Source organism: Lonchura striata, chromosome 2, assembly GCF_050655825.1.
Source record: "Lonchura striata isolate lonStrDom1 chromosome 2, ASM5065582v1, whole genome shotgun sequence".
NCBI classification, from domain to species: domain Eukaryota; kingdom Metazoa; phylum Chordata; class Aves; order Passeriformes; family Estrildidae; genus Lonchura; species Lonchura striata.
Window position 1 is genome coordinate 39426687 of NC_140704.1, and position 26249 is coordinate 39452935.

At 40.5% G+C, this 26249-nt stretch overlaps 1 protein-coding gene across 1 annotated transcript in view; it reads left to right on the forward strand.

Annotated features, from left to right (window-relative positions):
* The window catches only part of LRRC3B (leucine rich repeat containing 3B), a 145509-nt gene that overhangs the window by 45010 nt on the left and 74250 nt on the right, over positions 1–26249 (forward strand). The window lies entirely within an intron of this gene.

Consider the following 26249-nt stretch of genomic DNA (forward strand, 5'->3'; position numbering starts at 1 on the left):
GGCAGGCACTTGTGCTCCATTTTTCTATGGAGTAGTGACAAGATTATAGCTATACAGTTCAGGTTTTATTTAATCACTGCTGGAATTTCTTTTAACAGAATAGTGTTTGTTTTATTTGGAGAAGCCTGAACAATATAAAATGGTATTTTTCTTAGCAAAAGATGATTGTTAGTGACAGACTGGCAGGAGGACAGCTGTATTCCAGGACTTAATACTGCTCTGACAAAATGAAATGGACTGATGTTTTTTTTACCACTTGAAGGCTGGTCCCACAACTTGCTTCTGCTGCCTGCCAGGAGAGGTAAAGTGTAAAATTCTGTGGAGGTCAGGGCATAAGTTAAGGCTCTTCACAAGTGCAGCTGCCCCAGCATCAAGCACTGCTGTGGTAGCTTAGCACCTCTCCAACTGCATCCTCTAGAATTAATCTGGTGAGCCACTGCTGAATTTCTGAGACAAGTGAGCCCCCCTGCAGGCAAACTTGAGCTTGGAGAAACACAGTCTTGATCCTTGTGGCAAGCCTGGTTTGAGCTGGCTCACATTTCCCAGGATATTCCAGCCTGTCTGGCAGCAGATCATACCCCATGTTTAGGTTTCCCCACATCAGGACATTGTCTTGTTATTACAGAATCCTGCAGGTTACTCTCTATTTTCTTGAAGATGCCTCCATGCACTATGCTTTCTGTTTTAAGCTGTGTTAGTCTGATGTCATTATCCCAAAGCAGTCACATGAGCAGAACTGTGCAGAGATTGGGGCGAAAATACTACATAATCCAAAGAATTTTGTATATTTTCCCTTCCATCTCCAGAAGTGTGCATCAAATTAAATTTACTCAAAATGTGACAAACTTGTCCTACATCAAAAGTTGCTAAGTAGAATGTATGTTTTCAAGTGCATGTAATAGCATTGATTTACAATTCCTCATACAAAAGAATTTTTATTTGGCTTTCTGTAGTCTGTGTCTTTGTCATAGGCAAAAGTACAAATGTTCTACTGGGCCTTTTCTCTCTTCTTTGGGTTGTATATGCAGTCAAATAAGGCAACAGATAAAACAACAATGAAGGATTCAGACTTTTACAAAGTTTTTTACTAGCAACTGTGAATGCAGGATTACATTTCAGCATTATTTCAGGAGAATTCTGAATAGCATTCACTGATAACTTCTATACTAGGATCTGCTCAGTGCTGGTGGTATTTTTAGCCTGGTGCAAACTTTCAGAATAAGAACATCTTATCTTTAAGAGTGTCCAGGTTCATCAGGTGAAAGAGGAAAAGCTAAGGCTCTGCATGAAGAAGCATGAAAGCTGCATTGAAAGCAGAAGAGTTCTCTCTTCCACCAGCTCAGTCAATTAACATATAATGGACACAGCAGGTAAACAAGGCTTAAAGAAAATGAAATTGAAAGTGGTAAGAGGGACCTATTTTGTGAATCCAGATAAGAAAGGCTGCCAGGAGGTCTGTGGAAGATGAAGGAATAGAGATGGAGGAGAATAAAACAAACACAGCTTTGACACTGACTTGGCTTTTGTTCTTCAGTTTTAGTCCTTGTTTTTGTTTTGCTTTTCTTTTCTAAAAAAAAAGACTATAAATAATCTAACATGAAATGTAAAATAAATTACTCCAGCCTAACAGTCCCCTAAATCTTGCTCCAACCCCCTTTTCTTAGTCACTAGAAGTGTATGAAAAATGAAAATCACTGAACTCAAAAACTTACAGCCTCAGTAACTGAGGTAACGGGGTTTTGTTTATAAGAATAGCATAGCACTCTGCAGCATAAACCTTCAATTAATCCTTTAGTGCAACCTACAACGATAGACTGCATGGTATTATCAAATTCTGTTTTAGCTGTACCATAAGCACACTAAGTTAAAAGTGCTTCAGGCAGCTAAAATGACACACTTGAAATTTTTTGTTGTGTTTCTCTGTTCTGCTTTCAATTGTGCTAACAGGGGAAAAAGGTGAGGGGGAGAGGAGATCAGAGAAACCCACACAGGTTTTAAAATAGAATTTGAAAGGCAATGTTCTTTATTTATGCATTTTACTGTGTTTTTTCCATTGTGCATGCATATAATCCTTTCAATCTGTACCCACCCTTTTTATGTGGGTGTGGGTACAGATCCTTACCTAAGGCAGGCAAAATTGGTGTCAGTGGGAGTGGCGTGGTCTCCAAGTACAGGTTAGACGTAAAGGCTCAGATTTCCCTAGATTCAGGTTAGGTGTGTAGGATGACTCTGTGGGTCAGGGAGAAACCAGACTCTGCTCAGGGAAGACCTAGCTGTGCACCACCCTCTCTTTTGCTGTGTCCTGGCATGTTGATACAGGGAGGGAGAAGCCAGCAGATGAGCATTCTTATTCGGATAATGAGGATGACCAGGCATGTCATGCTCTGCCCACTATCCCTGTTTGCCTTTGAGATGCAGCCACACCTGGCTCAGGTTTCCTTGACAATCATCAAAGGTGTCTGCAGAGCTTAACTTTACTACGGGAAAGCCAATGACTTTCCTTTGACTAAAAGGAAACTAGGACAGAATGTATTTCCAATATAGACCATGCAAGAAAATGTCTACAGTAAGTGGGAAGAAACTAGTGAAAAGATCTGTCTTTGGAAAAAAAAGCATGTATATGGGATGTATACAGGAAATGACCTGTAATGTACCTTTCTTTGTCTGTATTTCTAGTGTGCAGCCTGAATTCTGCTAACATTGAATGTATGTTTGGCATAAGAATGCACTTAGTGCATCTCAAATAAGATGGAATTATTTCTTTGTCCTCTTTTACCTAGTCTGGCAAGGAACAGTAATGTGTTTCTTCAGTTTATTTGTATAGCCTGTATCTTCTCAGCCAAAATTTCCTTTCCCACCTTTCTCAAAAGTTTTTATTGCTCTATTATTTTCTATTGTTAGAGTTTTCCTATTGACATTCATCAGATAGACAGGCACATATGCATTTTCTGTGGACTATAATGCAAATTACTGCTTTACTCTAACAGGAGTGTTTGCATGAAAGAGGACCAGTGATCTTTAAATTTAATTTTATTCTGCAAAAATCCTGAAGGCCCTGAAGAACATGTGCTAGGTGATTTTCATTCCACTATTTTGAAGCAGCACTGATAATGAAATATCCTGTAGGGATGGCTTTAGAGAGACAAGTAGTCAGTGTTGCAATGCAGGGATGGCAGTGCCTGTGGTGCTTTGGATATGTTATTGCCACTGCCTTGTGCTCTGGAACATAAGAGCCCATAAGGTAGTTATGGGCTGTTTGGCCAGTATGGTTGGATTTCTGCAGTGTTGGCTCCTCTCAAGCTATTCTGTGAATGATAGAATGTAGGAGGAAGTAGTGGCATTACCCAAGAGAAAATGAACTAACATATTCCTTGGAGTGTTATTTCTGGCAAACAATGGTTTTCCCTTGGATAGCTTTCACATTGCTGGAAGAGCCAGCAGGCATCAAAGTGCTAAGGCATGCTATGTTTTCAGGCACCTTTGAAGATAAATCGGTTGTGAATTTTGGGCTTTTGACTTAAGTGCCCTCAGGACAGGAGATGAAAAATTAGTCCTCCTGTTTGTGAAATGTTTTAAAATTTTTAAAATGAAATTTTTAAAATCTGGTACATTTCTTCCAGTGAAAATCAAATCTGCATAAAAAAATAATTTCAAAATTAACCCCCATATGTGTGTGGTTCATTTTTTCCAAACTGAAGCAGTGTGCTCCAAAGCGCTTCATTTTACTTCCAGTATTTCTGTGGAGGATAAACTCCAGCCTCACATGTGTGATTTAAGGAAAGTTTTATTTTCTTTCAGCATTTTGTGTCTGTGTTAAGATGGGCTAATCAAAGGTATGGATTCACTGCTCTCTTTATCTCCAGGTAGCACCAGGCCAGAATAGTGTGCACACTTTACCACCTGCAGTCAGAACTGCAGCTAGACTCCCTCTTTTCTCTCTCATAAATGATAATTATTTTCTCTCATCCTTTATCTTATCTCCTCAGATTATTAATACTGTGGGGCAATGGTATTTCTTTGCTTTGTGTTTTTGCTTCACTAAGAAAAATGGGACGCTGATCTGCTATACTTTTTGGGAAAAATTGAACCAAGCTCAATAAACTATTTATGCATATTACAAGGAAAGGATATGAATCCAGCTAGCAGGAAAACCACCACAGACATTATTTTGTCTATTTCAGGAATGCAAAGAAAAAACTCATGTTGTTCAAAAGGCTTTGTCTTCCTTTTATATTACTTTTTCTTCCTATTATGAGCTGTTCAAGTGCTGCCTAAAGCAGCTTCTAGATTTCTAATATAATGGTCATGTTGTTAAAGGTCTTTTTCTAAGCCCCTGGCTTTGTTGTCTCTTAATCCCGTTCATTTTTTTCTCCTCTGTTCCCTTCCCCTGTGTGATGGCCCTGGTGGAACTACCAGGTCCCACCTGTCCCTGCCAAGCCAACCAGCCCAAAAATACCAGGGACCTCATTAGTTAGAGAGCTGTGAGTCCCCTTGTGCTGTTTGTGTTTGGTTCTGTGGCCTAGACAGACTGCTTTCTTTTTAAAAATCTCTTTGTTTTCTGTCCTGCTTTGGGGGGTTTTTTTGGGTTTTTTTGGTTTTTTTTTTTGTCCAAGGGCTTCATTCATAGCAAGCAGAGAGGGTTGACAACCTGGAATAGGTTATAACAACTGATAACTGCATCCACAGTCCTTGATAAACTGGGAAGAGGCTATGCTTTCATTACTGATCCTCTTTGTCCCCCCAAATATGAGAAAGATGGAAAATGTTGATGAGCTTTTTGTTCACATTGTCTGACTGGTTAGAGAGAGAAGTGAGAACTGGCAGCAGGGTAGATGAAAAAGCCTCTTTCCCTGCACAACCCTCAGTGCTGCCAGAGTTATGTGACAGGAAAGGGACACTAAGAGCTGAACTGGTCCACAAAACTCTCTCTCACATCTGTTCAGTCTTCTTTCCTATTACAAGTGGATATCCCTATTGAGAAATTACCTTTGTCCTCTCTAGCACTTTTGTCCCACAGCACTGCCAGCAGTGGGAATGGATTCATTACCAAATGTGCATTATCAATCCATACCATATGCAGTCCTTTAAGTTTCAGCATAAAATGAGCTATTTTGGAAGAAAAATGGGTTCTTTTGCTGCTACTCAGGCAGGGATAGATGAAGGCCACAAGAAAAGGATCAGTGAAGGTGGCATGTAATGACATTAGTCTCCTTTGAAAACAGCTGAGGTGTTTGAATTTGAAGCCTTTGAATTTCACAGGAAATCCTTGCTGTGGTATCAGGTGTTGGCTGCACACTTTAATACGGTTGTTTATAAATTTTTTCCACTTGTTAAATCTGTGTACATAGCCTCATGTATTTTTTGAATAAGAATATTTGCATTTTTATCTTGGGATCACCGAAAAGGAGATGTAGTGAAGCAGTAATGTGTACTGTTGTGTACATTTTCTTCCTTTGCTCTGAGGAAAAATAGTAAACATGGTATTTAAAAATATTCAGAGGTCTTGAATGTCACTTTTGCAAGAACAGAGTGCTGCAGATGAAGTCTTTGATCTCTGAGAGGCTCCTTCAACTAAGCTTTAATGAATGCATTACCTAACTGTCCTTCAAAAAGGCCATGATTATTACTTTGTTGTGTAACATTTCAGAAACTGAAATGCTGAGATTCTTCACCAGAAATTATCGTTCTCTCACATGCCTGGCTCTGATTTGCAGTGAAGTAGCATCTCCTGTGCTGCTGGAATACAAGTTTGGTAAATGTTGATTCAGGATAGTCAATGTACATGGATGGGCTCCCTTTAGGTGAGGCTGATGTGCCTGCAAACCAGAAAATGCTGCTGCTCCCCAGATGACCTGGCTGAATCACTGAGTCTCTGCTCCACAGGATGTGCTGTGCTGACATGCAAAATATGTGGTTTTGGTCACCCTCAAAAATGAACAGCCTGACACCCCATTTTCCCCTGGTGGATTCTGGTTGGAGTGAGATGGGTATCTGGAGGAATCCTGTGCTGCTCATCTGTGGCAGAAGTGCAGAGGAGACCTGTGAAGCTCCTAAAGTTCCTAATTGCTTCCAGATAACACAGCTCTGGAGCAGTGCAGTTACCACATAGCAAGGAGAAAATCCATGATTCCTGTGGTTCCTCTGCTGAGCCTTGGACATCACCTGAGTGAGATATTAATGATGAGTACAAAAGCCTGCCCACTGGTGTCAAAATCCTTCAAAAGTGAGGTGTTCTCTATGGAGTTTCTAGGTTTAGGGAATATCTTAAAAATCAATGTGCAAAGATGCTTCATGAAGAAATTTCTGTCTACTCATAACACTAGGCATTAATTCCAAGCCCTCTGTACTCTTTTCAGTACACTGGCTTCACTTCTGGCTGATGTACAGCATGACTTACACCAAACTCAACAGAATTTTAATTATAGTTTCAGAAGGTGGGGTTTGGGTTTTTAAAATTTTTTCCAGTGATTATTTAGTATGTCATGCACGGCTTTCCAGAATGTTTAAAAAATATTACTTCAAGCATCTTCAACTTCAGGGAAAACCAGAGAATGCAAAAGCTGGGCTACTCACAAGATTTATGTTTCTGTTTGCCGCCAGCCAGATGGATTGTTGACTTGCAGGTGGGAGAGATTAGAAAAGAATCAATGAATCACAGGGGCAGCCCCTGGTAGAAATGCCTCCAAATGCTCAAATGAATATTTCCAAGGACCATCTATTCAGGGACTCAGTCTGCAGCACTCACTCTGCACAGCTTTCTTCATCTTACTTGCTCATGAAGAACAAAGCACTTGGCTTAGCAGATTTGTCAGTAGTGCCACCCTGCTCACAACTAACCTCCATTTCCTTGCAAATAGGAATAAATCCTTAAAGAGAGCAACAAAATATTCTCACACATCATATGGCAAATGATGGCCCAAATTCGGGGTGTGATATTTACTAACCAGAAGGAAAATGTCTGTGTGCACACTCATTCACAAAGAAGAAAAAATTGCTATATTGTTTTTCTTAGTAATTAAAGATTAAAACTCCAATCATGATTTGGCACCTCCTGCGTAGCCCAACCTCTGCAAAGATTTCAACAGTCTTAGGAGAACCACTGATATCTTCATGTAATGCCCGATCTTAAAAACAGCTGTTTCTGTCACTGCCATCTGGATACATTACCCATCTGGGAATTCTCAGAGAGTCTTTGAGTGCATATAAGGTTCCCCTATTGAGGATAGTGGGGAGCTGGTGTGGGACCAGCAGCCTGGCTTTGGTCTCCTCTGCCTGCTGCTGTAGGGTCTTTATGCAGGAATGCTTTCAGGTCACCTTAAATGTGAGGTTAGCAAGATAACTCCTTAAAAAAAAAAAAAACAAAACCAAAAAAAAAAACCCAAACAAAACCTCAAACCCCTCAGCATGTTATTTTCCTATAAAAAATACCACAGAGAATTATAGGAATTTAAAAAAAAAAATTAAAAAGGGGTTTGGCAGAGGGGAAGATATTCAAGTTTTAAGAGACTTTAGGTTACAGACTATTTTCCCTAGGGAATGAGAAAGTATGAGCTTTCAGGAGTTTAACTGTACCACTGAAAGCAGCTACTTGGGGGCTACTCTGCCCAGGTCTGGCTTTCACCATCACTCATTAAGTGGCAGGGAGTGCACAGTCTTTACTCACATGATCCTGCTTATACTCTGCCCACTCATTTTCTGGAGCCTGCCCTGCTGTTTTGATCCCTATTTTGATGACCCTGGACTATATTCCCATTCATTTCACCCTTGGAACAGATGGGTTTTTTAATCTTTTTTTACTTGCTCACCTTGACCTGCTTTGATTGTAGCCTTTTTCACTTGCTTTCACCTGATTGTCAATGCAGCCTACAAAATAGATTTATTGCCTGTCTCTGTCAAAAGGGAGAGAACTTTTCCCTTGTTGTTCAGTAATCAGGGCGTTTTGTGCCTTTCCTTGTCCCAGCAACCACTAGTTACTGGCAGAACACAGAGCTTCGAACAGTTATATGAATACTTTCTTTCTTGCTTTGTGTCATTTGTAACTCCTGTAATACTAGAATTCAGATAGAACTGAAGAAATCATAACTAAAAAGTTTGTCATGGAAATGTGTTATTTAACTAGAAATCCCTTGTACTCTAAAAAGAAAGACTGTTGCAAAAGGAACTAACCTGAGAGTCAGTTCAAGTACTGAACCTGAGTAGAACCTAGTAGAACTTTCTGTATTCATTACCTCTTCTTGATTTTTGCACTTCACATGCAACATGATTCATAGCTTTGTACTCCACTGTATAAAATTAATATTTGTTGTGCTGGAAACACTGATTCTGAAAGTGTCTGACAGTCTGTTTCTCTGCCACATTGTTCTCCTGCTAAAAAAAAAATATGATCAACTACTTTTACAAGGTATTTCTGTGAGTCTTCCTGGCATACACCTTGTTTGGAATTCAGATTTTTTGTATTATTATCATGGGACCAAATCCTGCTGCCCTTATTCAGTCAAAACTGTCACAGATTTCAGCAAAGCCTTGCCTAACTAGGGTGTGAAGATCAGGAAGGAAGGTCTAGATTTTTGCAGCTACAATATTTAAGAAGTCACAAATACCTGTGTTACCTTCTGTTCATAACATAATGGAGAGGACTTTAGAAAATAATAGCATTATCCTGGGTATCTAGGAAGAGGGATGGAAATACCCATAAGGCCATGGGGTCCAGTTTCTTACTTCCCTGATGATAGTTTGTAGGTCTTCAGCCACTTCTAACCCATTGTGGCTTTGTTAAATTTCAAAGCAACATCCAGGTTACTGGCAAAACTGAAAGTGCCAATGATCTCTAGATATATTGTTTTCCAATAAATACTGAAGAATTTTGTGATTGGAATTATTTGATAAAATTACATTAGAGATGTGAGGTATTTACAAAGTCATTCAGAATGGGAACTTTAGCATGTTGGAGGAGGACAGCTTAAGGTTACTGTGCAAATAATCTTCATCCATTTATGTCTTGCAGTTTGCTCAGGTTAACCCACTTCTTTTGCAGTATCCTAGATACTTATCCAACTGCTACAGACAACTAGAAGTCTGAAATAGCTAAACACTTCATTATTTATTTTTTAGTAAACTGGTAACTACATTAATCAGCCTTGTCACTTTTCTCTCAGAGTTATTTTTTCAGTTTAGGTTTTTACCTTTAGCAGAAGTTAGAATGAGCAAACTAGTTGGACAGCTGAAACATTACAGTTTAGCACCAACTGAATTGTTCTAGTCAAATTGCCTGCTCAATCCAAATCCCTTGCTACTTTACTGAGGTATAACGTAGCACAGAAAAAGTACTCCCCCATCTAGAAAATAGTCTGGTTCTGCTCAAAAGAGAAGCAGAAACTGCAATAAAACTCACTTTTTTCCAAGTGAAAAATATCAGGGAGAACAGTCACTATTTCTGTCAATGCCAAAGAAAGACCTGGTCTTTAAAGCAAATCTGACAGTGATAATGCAGTATAAAACTACTTCAGTTTTGAGACCATTGCAATTTCCCAGCTAATGTGTGTACAGATTGCTTATGAGGCACTCCTGTGAAATGCATTTGCCTGTACATCAGGCTAGACTGCAGTGTATTAAAGGGCACACAGAAATGAATCCTTAATAAGTGATCCACCTGCCATCCTCTGTTTCAGCAAAAGTGTTACAGAAACTGGTAGTGAAGATTGGCATCTTCTGGTGACCAAAAAGTCTCATGTGTGCCCAGCACTTCTGGGCAGTTCAGTCCTGGCTGACAGCATGGGCTTTGCAGACACACAGTGCCTTTTCTGCTGGCACATGCTGTCCTCATTAAGGAATCTTTTTGCAGACTACTACTCTTCGTGAAATTTGCCAATGGCAGTACAACAGGGGCTCCTCATGGAACACAGTATGGTGTCTTATGAAGACTTCTTTATTTTTGCAGGCTAGTGAGCCTTTCACTTTCATTATTTTATAAGGGTACTTCAAAATATGAACAAGAAAAGAAGAGGAAGAATGTACTTTTCACCATCACAATGCTAGTCTTTAATGATTTACACCAAGGAGCTTGTATTTTCATTATCTTCCTTTAATGAAAAACTACAGGAAACAAAATTAACAACATCAGGCAAAAGGTCATTGTCAAATTGGCCTGAAATCTAATAATGAAGACTGACCACAAATACATAACAAATAGCAATGGCTTGGTTTCTTTTGCATTAGTAAAACATTCTGTAGGTAGGTGGCTTGCCCCTCTGAAATACTTTTGGAAAGAAGAGCAGATGGGCTGTGATGTCCCCTCCTAAAAAGAGCCAGGTGTTCAATAACAAGTAGGAAAATCTGAGCAAATTTATGACTCCAGATGCAAATGTGGAGTTGGCTATTTCATTATAAGCAAACCAGGAAGAAGAGAACGTGCTGTTTGATGTCCTGCTGTATTTACCTTTTTTCCAAGATTGAAAAATAGAAGTTCTTATGCCTGTTCTGTTGTTATGCCTGGTACTCATCTATTAACCTGGTCCAGGTCCAAGTTGTTGTTTATTAAATCATAACTGCAACAATGATTCTCCCCTGTAAGCATGCAGAAAATTAGAATAAAAATAGATTTTCTTTTCAGTAGCTAAATTAAAGGGAGACTTATACAGCACAGTGAGAAGCACAGTAGTAAATTATTCCACTCTCACATTTATCTGTCCAACTAATCAGTGCCTTGTACAAGCAAAGTTGAAAGGAAACTCTGGTGCAGTCACTGTCCATCTCTGCAGATCAAGTGCTGAGCTGTCAGCTGCAGTGTGGGGATGGGAAAATGGGAACAAACTCTTCCTCTGACCTCTATAATGCCTGTGCATATATTAATGTTAGGTGCACAGATGCAGTGTCTGATGGGGACTTGTATCTGTCCATTTGCTGGTAAATCAGCACCAATGCTTGCAATTTTTTGGGGAGGAAAGACAGGGCAGGAGAGCAGGAGATTGGATCTCTGAATTTCCCTCAGGTATTCCAGAAGTCACAAAGTGAGCATTTACCTTGTGTATTTGGCACCCAGTAGGAGATAAAAGAAAACTTGATTTGCTTACATATTTTTACCATCATGGCTGCAGCAAAACTACTATTACTTTCATGCATAAACACAATCTCTCACTCACACCCAGAGTTCATTTCTACAGACCATATTTGTAAAATAATCTTCTCAAGTGGCCTGGAATCATTGCCAGGTAAATAGTAGCAAATTATAATAATGAAATCTAGTGATGAAACTCCTAGGCCAAATTTATATAGAAGAGAACTTGATTACTTTTCAGTATTCATATCAAAACAGATCATGAAAGTATAAAGGGATTTTTTGTTTTGAATTTTGGAAGCACTCAGGAGCACAACAGAAATTAGGTCCTTACTATACCAATCAACAAAAAACAATCTGCAGAGCTGCCCCTCTGTTTGGAGAAAAGTGACATAAAAAATGAAACACTCATACCCTCAATTTTGCTAAAGAACACCAACACGGAGCTATTAATTGGCTTACTGAGTGTCACGCAGGATTTGTGTGACTGATCAAAGAACAGAAATCAGGTCTCCTGAGTCCTGTTCTTCTGCCTTAACCACAAGGTAATCCTTCATTTCAAATGCCTGCCAATCAACTCTCCAGGATATAATGCTGGCTGAAGTGTTACCATTGCATCATGTAAATAAAACTAGTTGGTGTTCATCAAAGCTGGACAAACAAAGGAAACTCCCATTATCCAGCCTCAGGACTTCAGGTACTGCTTTTTTAGGATTTAGAACAAATTAAATGGGACAAAATCTATGAAACTAGAAAATTCAATAAATCCCCCTTACAAAACAGGGCATGAATAAAGCATGGCCCTGGGCAAGGGGATCACCTACTTTTATATTACTCCTTCAGGAATAATTTCATTTTCAACAGCAACTGTAGAGCTCTTTGATTGGGTTTTTGATAAGTGCAGAGTCAAGTGGTCCAGATTGGCTCTTCTTGCTGTGCTAGGAACATGGACATGGCACAGGGAGGGCTCTCCATGCTGCCATCTAGCATGTGAATTTATTTATTTTGTTGTGCTCAGCATTGACACATGTGTGTGTTGTGGTCTCTGCAATGGGACGAGGGAGGAAAACTGCCTGTGAGAAGATAAAGGCTGTGTCTTCTCACACAACTTCCTCCCTGTAGAGACCTGATAACCCATTTAGGAGAGAAGCACAAAAGTTTTTCATGTTAAAAAGGGGTCCACAGAGCTGAAAAGATGCACTGACTTGGCAACTGCCTGTAGTGTGAGCCAGCTCCTGTGTAATGAGAGCTAAGAGCCCCTTCCCTGCACAGAAAACCTCAGTTAATAATTCCCTGGAATTAGGGTGTGTAGCCATAGCCCGAGCTCCAACATGATGCAACTCTTTAAGGAGATAGGAGCGAGTCAGAAAATTAAATGTAGAACTTTAAAAAAGAAACCTTTCAACTATTTGTGTTAGAGTTTTACCCTTAAAAATGTGCCTAAGACCTGAGGCTTCAAACACCCAGCCTTAAAGCCCAAATTCTCAAAGGTCTTTAGACAGCCAATTCTCAGTGGCATAAATTGCTTTTGAAAATATATTTTATGCATCTAGCACACACAAGTATTTTTTAAAAGTGCTTGCAAAGGCAACATTGCTGCTGTTGATAATGGAGCTTCTGCATGTTTAAATTTCAAATAAATTATCTTTCTGAATTAGGAAATAATGTGTTTGCTAAAAAAAACAACAAAAAACAACACAAACCCTAATGTTTTGTCTCATTTATTTATGTCAATTACTGAAAAGTGGATTTCAGTCCAGGCCTACAGTATTTATCTGATTACACACATAGCTGTAGGATGCTGTCGACAAATTATAGGCTTTGGTCTGCTCACACAAGAGCAGTTATGACAAATTTGGCTGGCTTACCTGGAAACACTTGTTTCAATTTTGGACTCCTTTCAGGCATCTGCATGGTTTTCCTCCTCTGGGTACCATTCACTAATAGGTAGCTTTGAACTGCAAATTAAAATTTTGCTTTCTGTGACCAAAGTTAATTTTTGAACTGTTTCTTCTTACCCAAAAATCTCCTCCTCTGAGAGGTAAATTGCATTTTATGTTAAAAAGAGGGAACAAGAATCAATTTGCACCAGCTCAGTGATTACAAAAGTGTGACGTGTCATGAGAGCTGGCAGCGCTGCAGCTGCCTGGACTTCTCTTGCTAAAGCTGCTGCACAGAGTGAGTCACCAAGATACAGGAATATCTGGTCCATAGTGCTCCCACTCCTCAAGCAGGGCATGCTGCTTGTGTTCAGGAGCTATGTACGGGGCTGTCACAGGAGTTGTCCACAGGAGTTGCCCTCTGGTGCTGTCACAGCAGCTCAGCCCTTCTCCCATCAGCCCTGAAAGCATGACTGCCTTAGACTTGAGCAACGATGTTGAGCAAATTCATTGTTTGTGCTTGTGTGCCCATGTGCTCAGCACAACATGCTGTGGGGAAACTCTGTGTGCCCTTGCAGCTAATTCTATTGCTTGGGTAGCTGGGAGGGCAATGAGCTGTAGACTGGTGGTTTTGCTTTTGAGGATAAAACCATGATGTATTTTCCTTACTAGATCAAGCTGACTTGTAAACCCTGGAAAGATCAGTGAGGCATTACAGACACTGCTTGTACTGTTGTTCCTTGATTCATGATCTCTAAGCCAGGAACTCAGTTTGGCATGCTGAAGTCTTGATCCCAGCTGCTTTATCTAGCAAGAATTAGTGCTCTTTCACTGATCTGGTCCTTGGTGCTCTTAGGCACTGGAGCTAGCAGGAATCCTTTCACTACACTGACTTTTGTCTTTTCTAAGTATATGGTACTAGAATTTGTAATGAGAAAACATGTGTATTATTAGTAACATCTGCATTTTCTTCAGTACCAAATACTCAATTTTATTTGATAGTCAAATACATGCCTCTCACTTCATTAAAGGGCAATTTGTTCATCTTAAAGCTAACTTTCAAGAGTGGGTTGTGATATTTTTAGCTCCAGACAGTGTGTTTTCTCATTGCTGTATCATATTACCTCCTTGTACACCTTAGCTTGAAATGTCAGAAGTGAAGGATTAATTCTAATTGATAGGAGAGTTGCTTTAATACAACTTCATTTGTTGAATAATTCATTATCTGAACCAATGCTTTGTCTTAAGAAACAGAATACACACACACAACAGTAAATTTTTTTCAAATGGTAGAGTCTTTGCCTCATCACATGTCAAGAGATAATGTTCATTTCTCAGCTAAAGTGAATCAAAGAACCCTACAAACTTTCTATTTCTGCCCCTTCTAGATAGCTTAAATTCATTCTACAATTTTATGCTGCATGGTGCATTTTATTAATTGATATTGTAATTTTGAAATCTCATTGATAATGAGCCTGTTCAGGTCATGCTGGTTTTTCTCTCCTTGCCCTAATTGCAGTGTTCCCCCAGAGTGGCAAGGCTAAACTAGTGATAATTGTTCCTCTTTTGTTTTCATACAGTACCTATGGGTGCCGACCTACACCTGAGCTGCAAAACCTCTTGAATCTTTGGTTTCTTCATTTTTCTGTGTCATATTTCTGCATTAAAAATAAAATTAGGAACCTTTTAGAGGAAATAAAGTATATCCAATAAAATATACCAATGAGTATCATATAGGCTTAAAAAGCTTAAATCAGACCTATTTACATGCCTTTCCCTCCTATCCCACCCTCAAAAAGACTATATAATTCCTAGTCAAAGGCTCCAGTAATGAAGACCCATCATATCTATTTTTGTGTTCTATTTTCTTAGTCACATAGAATAGTTCCTAATTTTGCCTCTGAATCTTCTTTCTTGCAATTGAGACCCAAATCTAAACAGACAGTAACAAGTTGTTCCCTTCCCCTTTGCAATTGTCTTGTCTGTATTGTAAGGTTTCTTTTGAGATAAACAAAATTACCTCAATCACTATTCACTGGTGATGTTTCTTAGTTTTCTGGTACTATGGTGTTCTTTCTTATGCTCTCCGGGTGCACCAGGTCAATCTCCAAATGTTTGGTCCTAAACTGGACATACCACTCCAGCTGAGAACTTACCCATAGAGCATCTTTCAGGCTTTACACCTAAGGTGATTTTTTTCACTTTCCAATAGCATTGTCTCATACAAACATTATAATTCATTGTAATTATTAGACATTTTTCTAGATCTTGCTGTTCAGCTCAATCTACTCATTTGCTTAGCTGACTGTGCCTGTCTGGCTGTAGTACACTTCACTCACCCCTGCTGAGAACAAACTTGATATTTGTCCAGAAAGCTTTTCCAATTTATGGAGATTATTTTGTATTCTAATCATATTCATCCATCAAACATTTGCCAAATATTTATTCACCTGGCTTAGGCTCCCCTTAACAACTCAAATATCTGTTTAAAAGTATCTATGTATTTAAAATTACATAGTATCTACAAGATTACACTATCAGAATGCTGGACATATGAACTAGCATAATTATATATCCCGCTACCTCTTGGCATGGTGATTTTTCTCAATTCCATCACTAGAACCATCCCTTGGGAAGAAGGAAAGCATTTCAGAAAGCATTTCCTAGAACCACCCTGATTTGACCTTTAAACCTAAAGGCTGGTTTACACCAGCTTCTGCTGCCAGCAGAACTGCCCCAGGATTTAGCTATGAGTGGGCATCTCCTCCCATAGTGGGTAAAAGGGCACTGGGTAGCAGTAGGGAAAGGAGATGGATAAGATTTGCCCTCAGAGATGTTCTCCACATTTTGCAAGGGTAAAACAACATTCCAAGACTTTGTGCTGTAGTGCAGGTGCAGGGCATGGAAAGCTGCCCTGATGAATTGAGCTTCTGCCACCTCTGAGCTACAGCACAGCTTTCTGTGTGAACATACCCCCAGTTTATGGGCTTGAGGATCAATGCAGACCATTTTCTACTTGGCTAGGGCATCCTCATCCCTGGAGAAATTTCACTGACTACAGTGGTATTATTAATTTTCCCTAGATGACTCATCCATTCTTTATACCTGAGGTCCTGGCAAGACTCATGCTTAGCAGCTACGTGGTTGCTGGGGATGAGCAAGTCAGCCCTATTCCTGACCTGGGTTATGGGTTATATGCTCCATCAGCTAATGTCAACTGTAGCACTCTTCTCTCTTTTTCTTGCCTCTTTGCCATCTTTCTCTCCCTTCTCTCCTTTTTTTTTAAAGTTTAAATTTCTCTCCCAAAGACAAAAGGTAAGGAGTCTAACTAAATAGATGCCACAAGCATTTCTGGGTAAAAGCTCAGGGGCGGGCGCTACGGGACGGGGCTGTACAGCACGGGGAAGAAGGGGAACGGGTAGAAGCAGAGCTCAGGCTTGTCTCCTTTCCCACACAGCTGTTCAGCAGGAAGTTTAGGTTACAGGTCTTTGTGTCAATTTTGTCTTCTTGCTGTAGACTATTGAATTTGCTTAAAAGGTATCATAAGTAAAGCACAGGTAGATCTTTATGAATGATGTTCAGAAATTTATCTTAAACATTGCACAGCTTCCTCCTTCCCTGTCTTCTCTCTGTGTGAAAACAAGCTGTGTTTATGAGCCATTCACCCATACATTTTTCCTTTTTGCTTTCATGGCATAGAGGATCCAGGGGACAGTGAATGTTCCCACAGCTACTGTGCAAACAGCAGCTACAACTCAAGTCCACCAGGATGGGGGTATATTGCAGTTTTGAAGCTGCTTGATAGGCTGGTTTGTATATTCACACTTTCATATGCATATTTATTGCCTAGAAGCTTATGTAGTAATTTCTTTGAGGAATCTGGAAGATAAATGTTAAAATGGCACAATCTCAGGATGTCCCCATGGCAACCCTTACACGTGGTGAGTTCAGAGCCAGTGGATCAGAGATGTTACTCCAGAGAAACAGCAGATGTGGCAGACAGGACTTTGACCCAGGCAAGAGGCTCTCCTCTTTACAGATGCTGGTCCTACTCATGCTGTAGCTAACACTAAGAAAGTGTTTATAGACCTTTCAAAGCTGCCTTGATTTCCCACTGGAAGATGTCCTAATTTGCACCCTGATCCAGCAGCTCCTCTTGACTTAGAGCAGCAAAGGACTGCCCTGTCTCGAGTTCCTGGTTTGACTCCCATAGAGTGCCTGTGGCTATAAGCACTGCATGTGACTCCTGAGTTCCCTGCTTTCTCTAGTATTTCTGAAACTTATTTTGTGCTGGTCTCTGCAATGGAGCAGAGTACCTGGGAAGCAGTGGGAAGTGCTACATCCTATCACTGGTAACTGAACTTCTAGTAATCGAATATGTGCTGAAATCCCTTATTAATACAGGACCACTCTCTTCTGTCTCCAAATTCTTCTGCTATCAGGTGGATCAGAACAGATGCCCAGTAACATCTGTTGAATACAGAGATTTCTTGCCAGCATTGTACAAAGTGTCTGTGTTGTGTTAAATGCCCTGGCTTTGGAAAGGATAGCATGAAAGTGTAGGACACCAAAGGAAATTACACAATAAAGACACACTCTGTATTCTCCTGCTGTCCTTGCCATTGCAACAGCTGTAGCCAGCAGCAGTACCTGTGCTGAAGCAGTTTGAAATGTGAAAGTGTGGGCGTCTGGTGCTGTTTCCCTGCAGGTCCTAAAGAAATTGTCCTCATCCTCAGGAGGTGAGCAGAGGGACGAGTGCATGAAGAGAGCTGCACTGGAAAGGGCTTAAATGGGGAACCTGTACAAGACTGATTTCACAATTGGGTTGTTTGATCTAATTATAACTGGCATTTTTGTCAAAATATCTTAAAGGACAGCTAACAGTACCTGGAGTCCTCTTGTCAGGTACTTAAAAAACCTGGGGAACAAATACATAAGTAACAGCAGGACCAAGAAACACTTAAGCATACATAAGAAATTTGGTCCAATCAAACCCTTTATATGAATTCAAATATAATTCATGGGAAACAGCACAATAGCCCATCAGAGCAACTGCTGTGAAACAAAATAAAACAAATGGCCAAGCCTCAGAGCACAACAGATACCATCCAGCTCTAGTTCTAGATATAAACTGGGTATTTATGAAATTCATAGCCTTTTTCTTCTTTCCTGGAGATCTCCTCTGATGTTGAAAGCTAATTTTGTTTGCTGTGAACCATATCTTTTGTTACCCTTATGTATATGCTCATAGGGAGCAGCTGTTCCATATCCTGGGGTGTTGAGCTAACCAGATGAAGCAGTTAAATAGGCCTTTATAAAATGATGAGATGTCACAGGAAGTCACTGCTCACCAGGCATCCTGGCAGCAATGAAGCTGTAGATCTGGGGAGGGTTCCCTAAGGCAGGTGGCAAAGGCAAAGTTTTGGGAATCGCTCTCTGAAATGGTTGTGTGAGGAGAAAAAAAAAAAAAAACAGATACAAAAAACAAAATAGAAAAATAGGAGGAAATGAAAGCAGTGATATTTAGCACAAGCCCCTTTGGGAAGGCAGAGTCAGGGATCTCAGAATATGGTGATTGATCCTGTTTTGCTCCTGCCTCTTTCATGGAAATAGGGCTCTTAGTGCAGTCTTTGTAAATAAAGGAGGGCAGCAAAGTAAGTACTCGACTAGCATCATCTGTTTATCTTTGCCATGAGAAAAAGAGAGCTAAATCCAAAATATTGTCCACAGCCCCAGGCAAAAGTATGACAAAAATGCTTGTGAAATTATATTCTTCACTTTGGGCTTTGCTATTATCAGAAGGCATACAACTGCCTCTCCCTGCCCACAGGCTCTTTCTGAGATGAAGATAGAGATTATATATCACCAGCACTCATAGTTAATAGACTTACCTCTTCTTCATACGTAAATACTGTGCAAACAATATCTAATTCATAGTTATTAAATAAGTAGATATTAATATTTTAATTTTGATGATAGAACAGAGGAGCAATTTCTTTCTTAATGTCATGTATTGAGTCATTTTCTTGGCAATGTTTGGGCATGGCTGGCTGGAAAGGGGGTTAAGTGCTGGATTGTGCCATAAACTAAACAACTTGATCTTAGTCTTCCTGAGTCTTAGTAGCACAGCAGCAGAGAGAACATATGTTTGTTCTCAAAATGGGATGAACAGAAGTGAATCAGTCCTGGCCACCACTCTCCAAAATACTGGCTACCATCTGGCCTAACAAGAGCAGACCGCTGTGGTGATACAGTCCAGTTAAGAAGACTATTCCCACAAGGAAGCAAGGGAGGAACTGCCCTAATCTTGACTAACAGGGTCTTTCAGAGGCTCTCCTTCACATTTTGGGTACATTTTCTTGGTCCTGAAACCTGCTTGATTCATAAAGTAAGCCCCTAAGCAAACTGACTCAAGTCAAAGAGCAGGCTTGTACTGGTAGAGCTGTAATAGGACAGATGTGTGGCATCTGGGGGCTCCTAGGTTAGATGATTAGTGTTAAATCATTAAATTAGGATATTACCACAGAAATATGTGCCCGTCTTTTTGGTGGAGAGTGTAACAAGACTAGGCACCTCCACAGAAACCATTCAATGCTCCCAGGAGTGAAGAACAAAATGCTTAGTCTGCCGAAGAGAAAGAGCAAGACAGGTGTGTGTCTTAATGGGCTTCTAAATCAGCTTTTCTCATTAAATATGTCCATCCTTAAATGCATCCTTTCAGTACTTAGTCTATGCCAGAGGGTGCCAGAGGTTTGCTGGAAGAGGAGGAGACAGCAATAACTTGCAGAGGTCACCTGGGAAGTGTGGGCTCTTCTCAGCCTGAGGGCTTCTCTGCAACAGCTCCCTTTTCCAAAAAAAGTTGAGTCTTTCCCACGAGGCTGAAATAGAGTTTCTTGCCATTTCTGTGCTGATTGGCCACTGTGCAGGAAGGCAAGATGAAGCAATGAGGAAGGTTCTACAGCAGCACAGGGCCAGGCAGGGGACCAGCTAGAGAACAGCAAGGAGAATATCATTATAATGGTAATTTTCTTGACCTACTTTATTCAACTTTGGCACTTTGAAAACAGGATCCCTAGCAACAGAATTAGAGTCCTGAGGCTTCCTGATAGGGGCCTGGTGTTTGGTTGTTTTCAGCTGCTGTTCCACATCCTGAGCAAGGCAACTTGCCAGCAGCTTAACACGGACATTGCCAAAGAACCTGTCTCTCTTACCCATGCTCTCTCACCCGTTCATTACTTTATATTGTTACAGTAGTCATGTTTGAGATAAAAAATCAAACAAAACTTTATGCTCTGTGAAAAAAAAATGGTGAGGAAAAGAATGCTGTAGGCTACTTGTGCTGATATGAGGGTTGCTCTGTGTATCTGAGCTCATGATCCTATGGTTAGATACAGATAATGAGAGCTGAATGCTTCCCATAGAAGCATTGCATTTTCAACAACACACTGCTGAGGATGTTTTATTAAGTTAAAAGCACACACAGATATACAACAATGAATAGACACTCTTGGGGGAATAGAGAGGGACCTAAAAGCATTTCATGTGTTTTGAGTGTCTAAATAGTGGCATTTGCCTAACAAAAAAATTCATAAATACTGCTTGGATTTCTTTTATTCAGATATTTATCTCCTTGTTTCTTTTTAAGTTTCTAGGAACTCAGAGAGTAAATAAAACCTAACTAAACCTTTTGCAGTTAGGGTCCTGCTGGCCATCATATTGCTCATGTAACCAGACATGATGTCTATATTGCATAGGTCATATGAAATAAGTTAGTGTCCTCAGTCCAACCTGTAATAGACTGGAGGGATGCTGAATTAGGGTACAGACACCCTTGTTACCATTAGGTTTGACAATACCTCAAATCCCTGGTAACTCAGATGCAGAAAAAAAGCTGTCATCCCCATCTGCTCTCTTCTACTGCTCCATGGATTTCCTTCCTCCTCTAGGTAGAGATTTGTACCTCTCATCCATGCTTCAGTCTCTAATGCTTCAAGCACCACCAGAACCATCTCAGGCTCTGAAGGATATTAACTCCTAAAGGAACAGGCCCCAGACCATCCCTCTTTTAATAATCCCAAACAGTTAAATTTTCCTCTCTATTAAACTGTTCTTTTGAAGCCATCAAGCTAACAACCTTTTAGTACCACAAACAAATTTCGGCTCTGTTTTCAGTTCTGCTGGCTGTAATTGTTCCCAGGTCCAGAGCCAGTCTCAGAAAGAAGAGAGTTTCAAAGGCTGACTTGTTCTTCCTGAGATGTAATCCATTCTATTACTGCTGGCCAGCAGCCTGAAGTATGCACTGTTGCTGCTGGAGATGAACACATTGTGGGTGGAAAGAAAGACAAGCAGTATTACCTGCTATGAACAGCACAATGTAGAATGTGAATCTCATAGCACCTAAGGAAATCCTGCCCATACCTGAAGTGGTGAACTGAGACTTTGCAATAAAAGGTTAAAATGTAGGTGTTAAAATTTTCTTCTCCAGAATTGCTCAGAATCACAGAATATGCTGAGTTGGAAGGGACCAACTGGGACCATTGAGTCTAGCTCCAGTTCATACAGAGCTAAAAGAGTCTGTATGGTTCATGTGGGTTTTTTTGAGTAGCTGTTAATAATTTGATTACATTGATCAAAGTCAGATACCAGGGGCACTGGGCTCGATGCTTTCTGAGGTGTTCCAGACCTGGGGCCACTGAGCACACAGCTGGGACACAGCACAGCAGGCTATCACACTTTGTTGGCTCTTTAGGAGGCTCTATGTTGCCTCCTGAGTTAGCATCCTGCTTGATTTGCTAATCCTCTGAGCCAAAGGAAGGAAAGGAAACATTGCCTGAGGCATGCAAGCAGAAGCAGCTGGGTGTGTGTGAAGACAGAGAGGTGGAGCTGGCAGCCAAGGGGTGTCACAGAGGCAGACCAGCACTGTGGTGACCCAGAGCTGGGGCTGGGGGCACACACAGCCTGTAGGGTGCCAGCAGTAGTTACAAGCTGCAGGCCAAACAGCAGACTGAGGGGCTTACATCACTCTATTGCTTTTGCCCAGACTGCCTTTGGAGGCTGTTTTAGAGACAGGTGGCATTTAATCCTTGCTGTGATCTATCAAAGTCACCCATCAAAACACTGGTTGCAGGGAAATTAAGGAATGAAACAACATGAAGGGGAGCCAGGATTTCATCTATTGCTACCAGGATATCACACTCCTTGCTTGCAGCAGCACTGTGGCATTTCTTCCAGAATGCTGTGAGTGTGCTTGTGGGAATCCCCAAAAAGAGGGGCAGAGGATGCTTAACTGTTTGTCTTGATGCCCTGGTCTCACCACACAGCTGTTAAGACCCTGATGCTCCAGCAGAGTCTTAACAGGGAATGAAGCCACCCTCTGAGTATAGGTATTTACAGAAAATCCCCCTGCTGAAAACATACTGGGAGTAGTATACATATTGAGTTAGTCTCTCTATATGCATACATGCATATATATAACAGGGATCTTGACCTATTAAGTGAGGCAAGTCTCAGCTATGTGTTGGTAAAAAGGATCTGGATGTGTGCTACTACCACTTCTCTTGTCTGCTTAATATGGCTTGTAGGTGTGCAAAGCCTTGGCTGGCTTTACTTGTGCATAACGAAAACTTTTTCGGTTTTTTCCCTTTCTAAATAAGAAGAAAGTAATCATAGCATTTTATTTTATAACAGATAAACAGCTTATTTGAATCTGTGTTTCACCTTCCAAAATTCACTTCTTTCAACTGCAGCACTGAAAACGGTTTGTTATAAATCATGCAACAGTGGGTGTATTTTATTTGGACTGATACAGATTATGCTGCTTTATGCTACTACTACACCATGAGCTGTGCATTTTTGCATGTCCTGAGGTATCTCACCCAGTTTTAGAAGTTCATGGCAGAACACTGATTGATTTGAAGGTACAGAGAATTGCAGTATAATGAAAAATTACCTGAGGTTTTTGCTGAGCTCATGGGTCTGTGAGTATTAATATACTCATCACTATTCATAAACTGTGAGATACTGCATGCTACTTTGCAAGGATTTAATTGCAGTTGGCATTATTGACCTATTGCTGGTGTCAGACATCTTGATTAAATGGGGTATTTCTGGGGATATCTACTGTGTGAAAACTTCCCAGGAATCATTGTCATCCCATTTCCAGCAGGGCTAAATAGAAGTTATCTGCAGGTACAAGAAAATTTTACATTTCATTTCTAGTGATGCATTTAAACTAGAATGTTAAATTTGAGCCTAGCTTCTGTTAGAGTGACTTCAGAGGTTTGATGCCTGTTACTGAGGTGCTGAAAGCCAAGAAGTGTTTTGATGCATGAGCTTGGGTCTGGGCAGATCCACGTACAAAAATATGTGTAAATCATAACACAATGTGCAGATGATTCTCATCTCATGTTATCAGGCCTGCTGAAAGGATGGTTTCCCAATGTTTCACTTCAATCAAGGCTAGTTTTCTTTGCTGTATCTTTCTTTCTGTTCATCCCCTTGTGAACACTACCTCTTCAACAGTTTACCCAGGGCTGTTTGTTGAAAGTACATGTAAAACTAAAAGTTGTCTGGGGTCACCCAGTTTGAATGTAGACCTCCTTGGTATTGCTTTGATGATCCTGAAGGGTGGCATAACCAAATGCAAAGTTAAGCATGACTTGCACTCCCTCCTCTGCTGGCAGAAAGGCTGCATGAGCACTATGATTTGCATTGGCTAGATCAGGCAAGAGTGAGAAACAAATGCAGAATAACTCCACATACTATGCAGATTAATACTCCACCTGTTGGCAGGGAGATTCAGTTCATGGTGAATGTTTGGGGAAGCATGAATATTTCCAATAAACAAATGGGACATAATCTCTGAGGTTAGACAGAGGAGGAAGGACAGTGCTGTCAGCCATAGTCATGTTCAATTAGTGGTTGTAAAAGTGACATTTGCTCAGTGTATTCTTCTTAGGACCAGTGCAGAAAATACATCTCATCTATTAGCATATCTGACAAGCCACAATGTTTAGCCCACTTTCTCAACATCTTGCCGAGGAGAATAGGTGAGACTGTTTACTGAGATATTTTTCAGCATATTTTTATACCATTATTGAGAAAATGAACATATTTCAAACAGTGAAGTTTCAGAGTATTTCAGAATATGCAGAGTACTGCCTGTCATGTTGGCCACGGATGGATGGTTCACTCTTCAGCTAGTGTAGGATGGCCCTGCTCGTGCCACAGCTATGAAGTAACTTGTGATGAGTAGAAAGGAGAAGCTCTCTACCTACTTGGAGGCTTATTCATAAGAGATATAATCAAACAAGAAATCTCTTCTGTTCTTTAGATAGCTACATAAATAGTTAAAATTACCTCTTTGTGCAGGAATTCTGAAGTTCTCATTGAAGTTCTGATTCACTCAAGCTTTCCTGGAAAATACGCTTTATTGTTGCAGATTTTTTTGTGTTTAGACAGATGAGAAACAAAAACACTGTTTGAGCTCTTTGGAAAAGTGTGGCTGAGATCTGAACCAGATAGAAGGGGTAAATTGCTGAACCGAATGGTGATATGATATGAAGGCAATGGGAGAATGTAAAGTTGCTGTGTCATGACTGCAGCAACAAAAGTATTTTAAGGGAGTGATTTCTGCTAATTGCTTTGAGCCCTTTTTTCATATCTGGTGTCCCTTACCACTGTTCCAACAAGATCGCTCCTATTTTGGATTGTGTTCTGTAGGGAGAGATTAGTGTCTTCATGTTATTTGGAAAGCACCCCGCCTGGGACTGGGCAGCCAATAATGAGTAAATAACTCATGTATTTTGGGAGCCTGTAACAGTAGCTGTGTGGAAAATGGCAAGTCTGTCTGGCTTGCTCTGCTGTGTGTGTGTCCTGAGAGAGTGTCTGTACACAGCACGTGTCTCTCTGGCTGATGTGACCACCAGTGACTGTGCAGATTCTGCAGAGTGAACTCTAGAAAATCAGAAATGAGCTGCTGGGAAATAAGTGAGCATTTCACACAAAGCAGATCTGCAGCCACCAAAGCTGGTGCGTTGTGCTTCTCGGGCCCCATTTTCAGCACTGCCACAACAGCATCCTGACTTGTTGGGTCTCATCCATAACAGGGGTTATAAACATACTGTTTCTTCCTCCCTTTTCCCCTGTTGTGTCTGGACAATAGGTCTTCCAGACTTCTCTCAGGGGCTCCTTTTGTGCCCCATTTTCTATTCCTTTCACTCAGAAAACCTTGATTCACCACCCATACAGCCAACCCAATGAAGGACATTAAGATGAAAGTATGATACCATCAACTAAGCCAAAAATCTCCTGACATAGTTTATCTAACAGAATGGTGTGTGCCTTCAACCTACTGCTGCCAAAGTCATAATTTCTTTACTTTCAGCAATGTGAGGATGCTAAAGCCAAGTGTATAAACTGGGTCACTTCATTACCATCACCTTCAAAAATTCAAAGGTATGGGAAGGCAATGCTTCCAGCTCCAGCACTACACCTGGGACAGGCAGCAGATATCTTTCTCATATCGGGCTGTAAAATAGTTTTACCTTAGTTCAAACTGGTAAGGTTATCCTATTTTTTAAAATTTTATTTTGAATTTAAAATAATTCTTTACAATTTGAGATAAAAGGCCCAGTCCCCAAATCCCATGCTGTATTAGTTCAGCATGTAGATTAAAAAATTTCCTTTTACAGACAAAAGGGATGTTAGGAATGGGAATAGTTCTTCTAGGATTGGCTATGGGAAATGGAAAGGCTAAGTGTGTCATTCATTGCCTGATGTGCTTAAAATAAGGCTGACTGCCCAGTACCAAGCACTGGAATTGATGGGTGAAGAGCAGCCCCTGCCACCAGAGGGAAGCAGGCTTTCTCATCTGTTGGCTCTTTTGCATCTCCTGTGACTTAAAATCCATGAGAAAAATTTATGTATAATAACATGGCTTTACTGGGATGTATTTTGCATCTAACACATTGCCTACATTCTCTTAATACCAGTTTAGTTATTTAGGTGAAGGCTCTTAATTTCAGGGGCTGAAAAGCCCCCTAGTCCAAAAGACACACTGCTGCTTACATGTTTTTTGTCATTATCTGGCCATCCAACCTTAATTTTTTCTCTTGTCTGCTACACAACTACAGCCTGCTGACCAGTTGCTGTTAGCATTTAATATTAACACTGCAGTGAGAGTGCACTTTCCCAGACCCCATCTTTGCTAGATTCCCAGTTACCAGAACTAAGGCCACCTCTAGTCCCTTAATCCTTGTACTCTGCTTTTCTCACATCCTCTGTGGATGTTCTTCTTCTACTTTCACCGGAGAAAT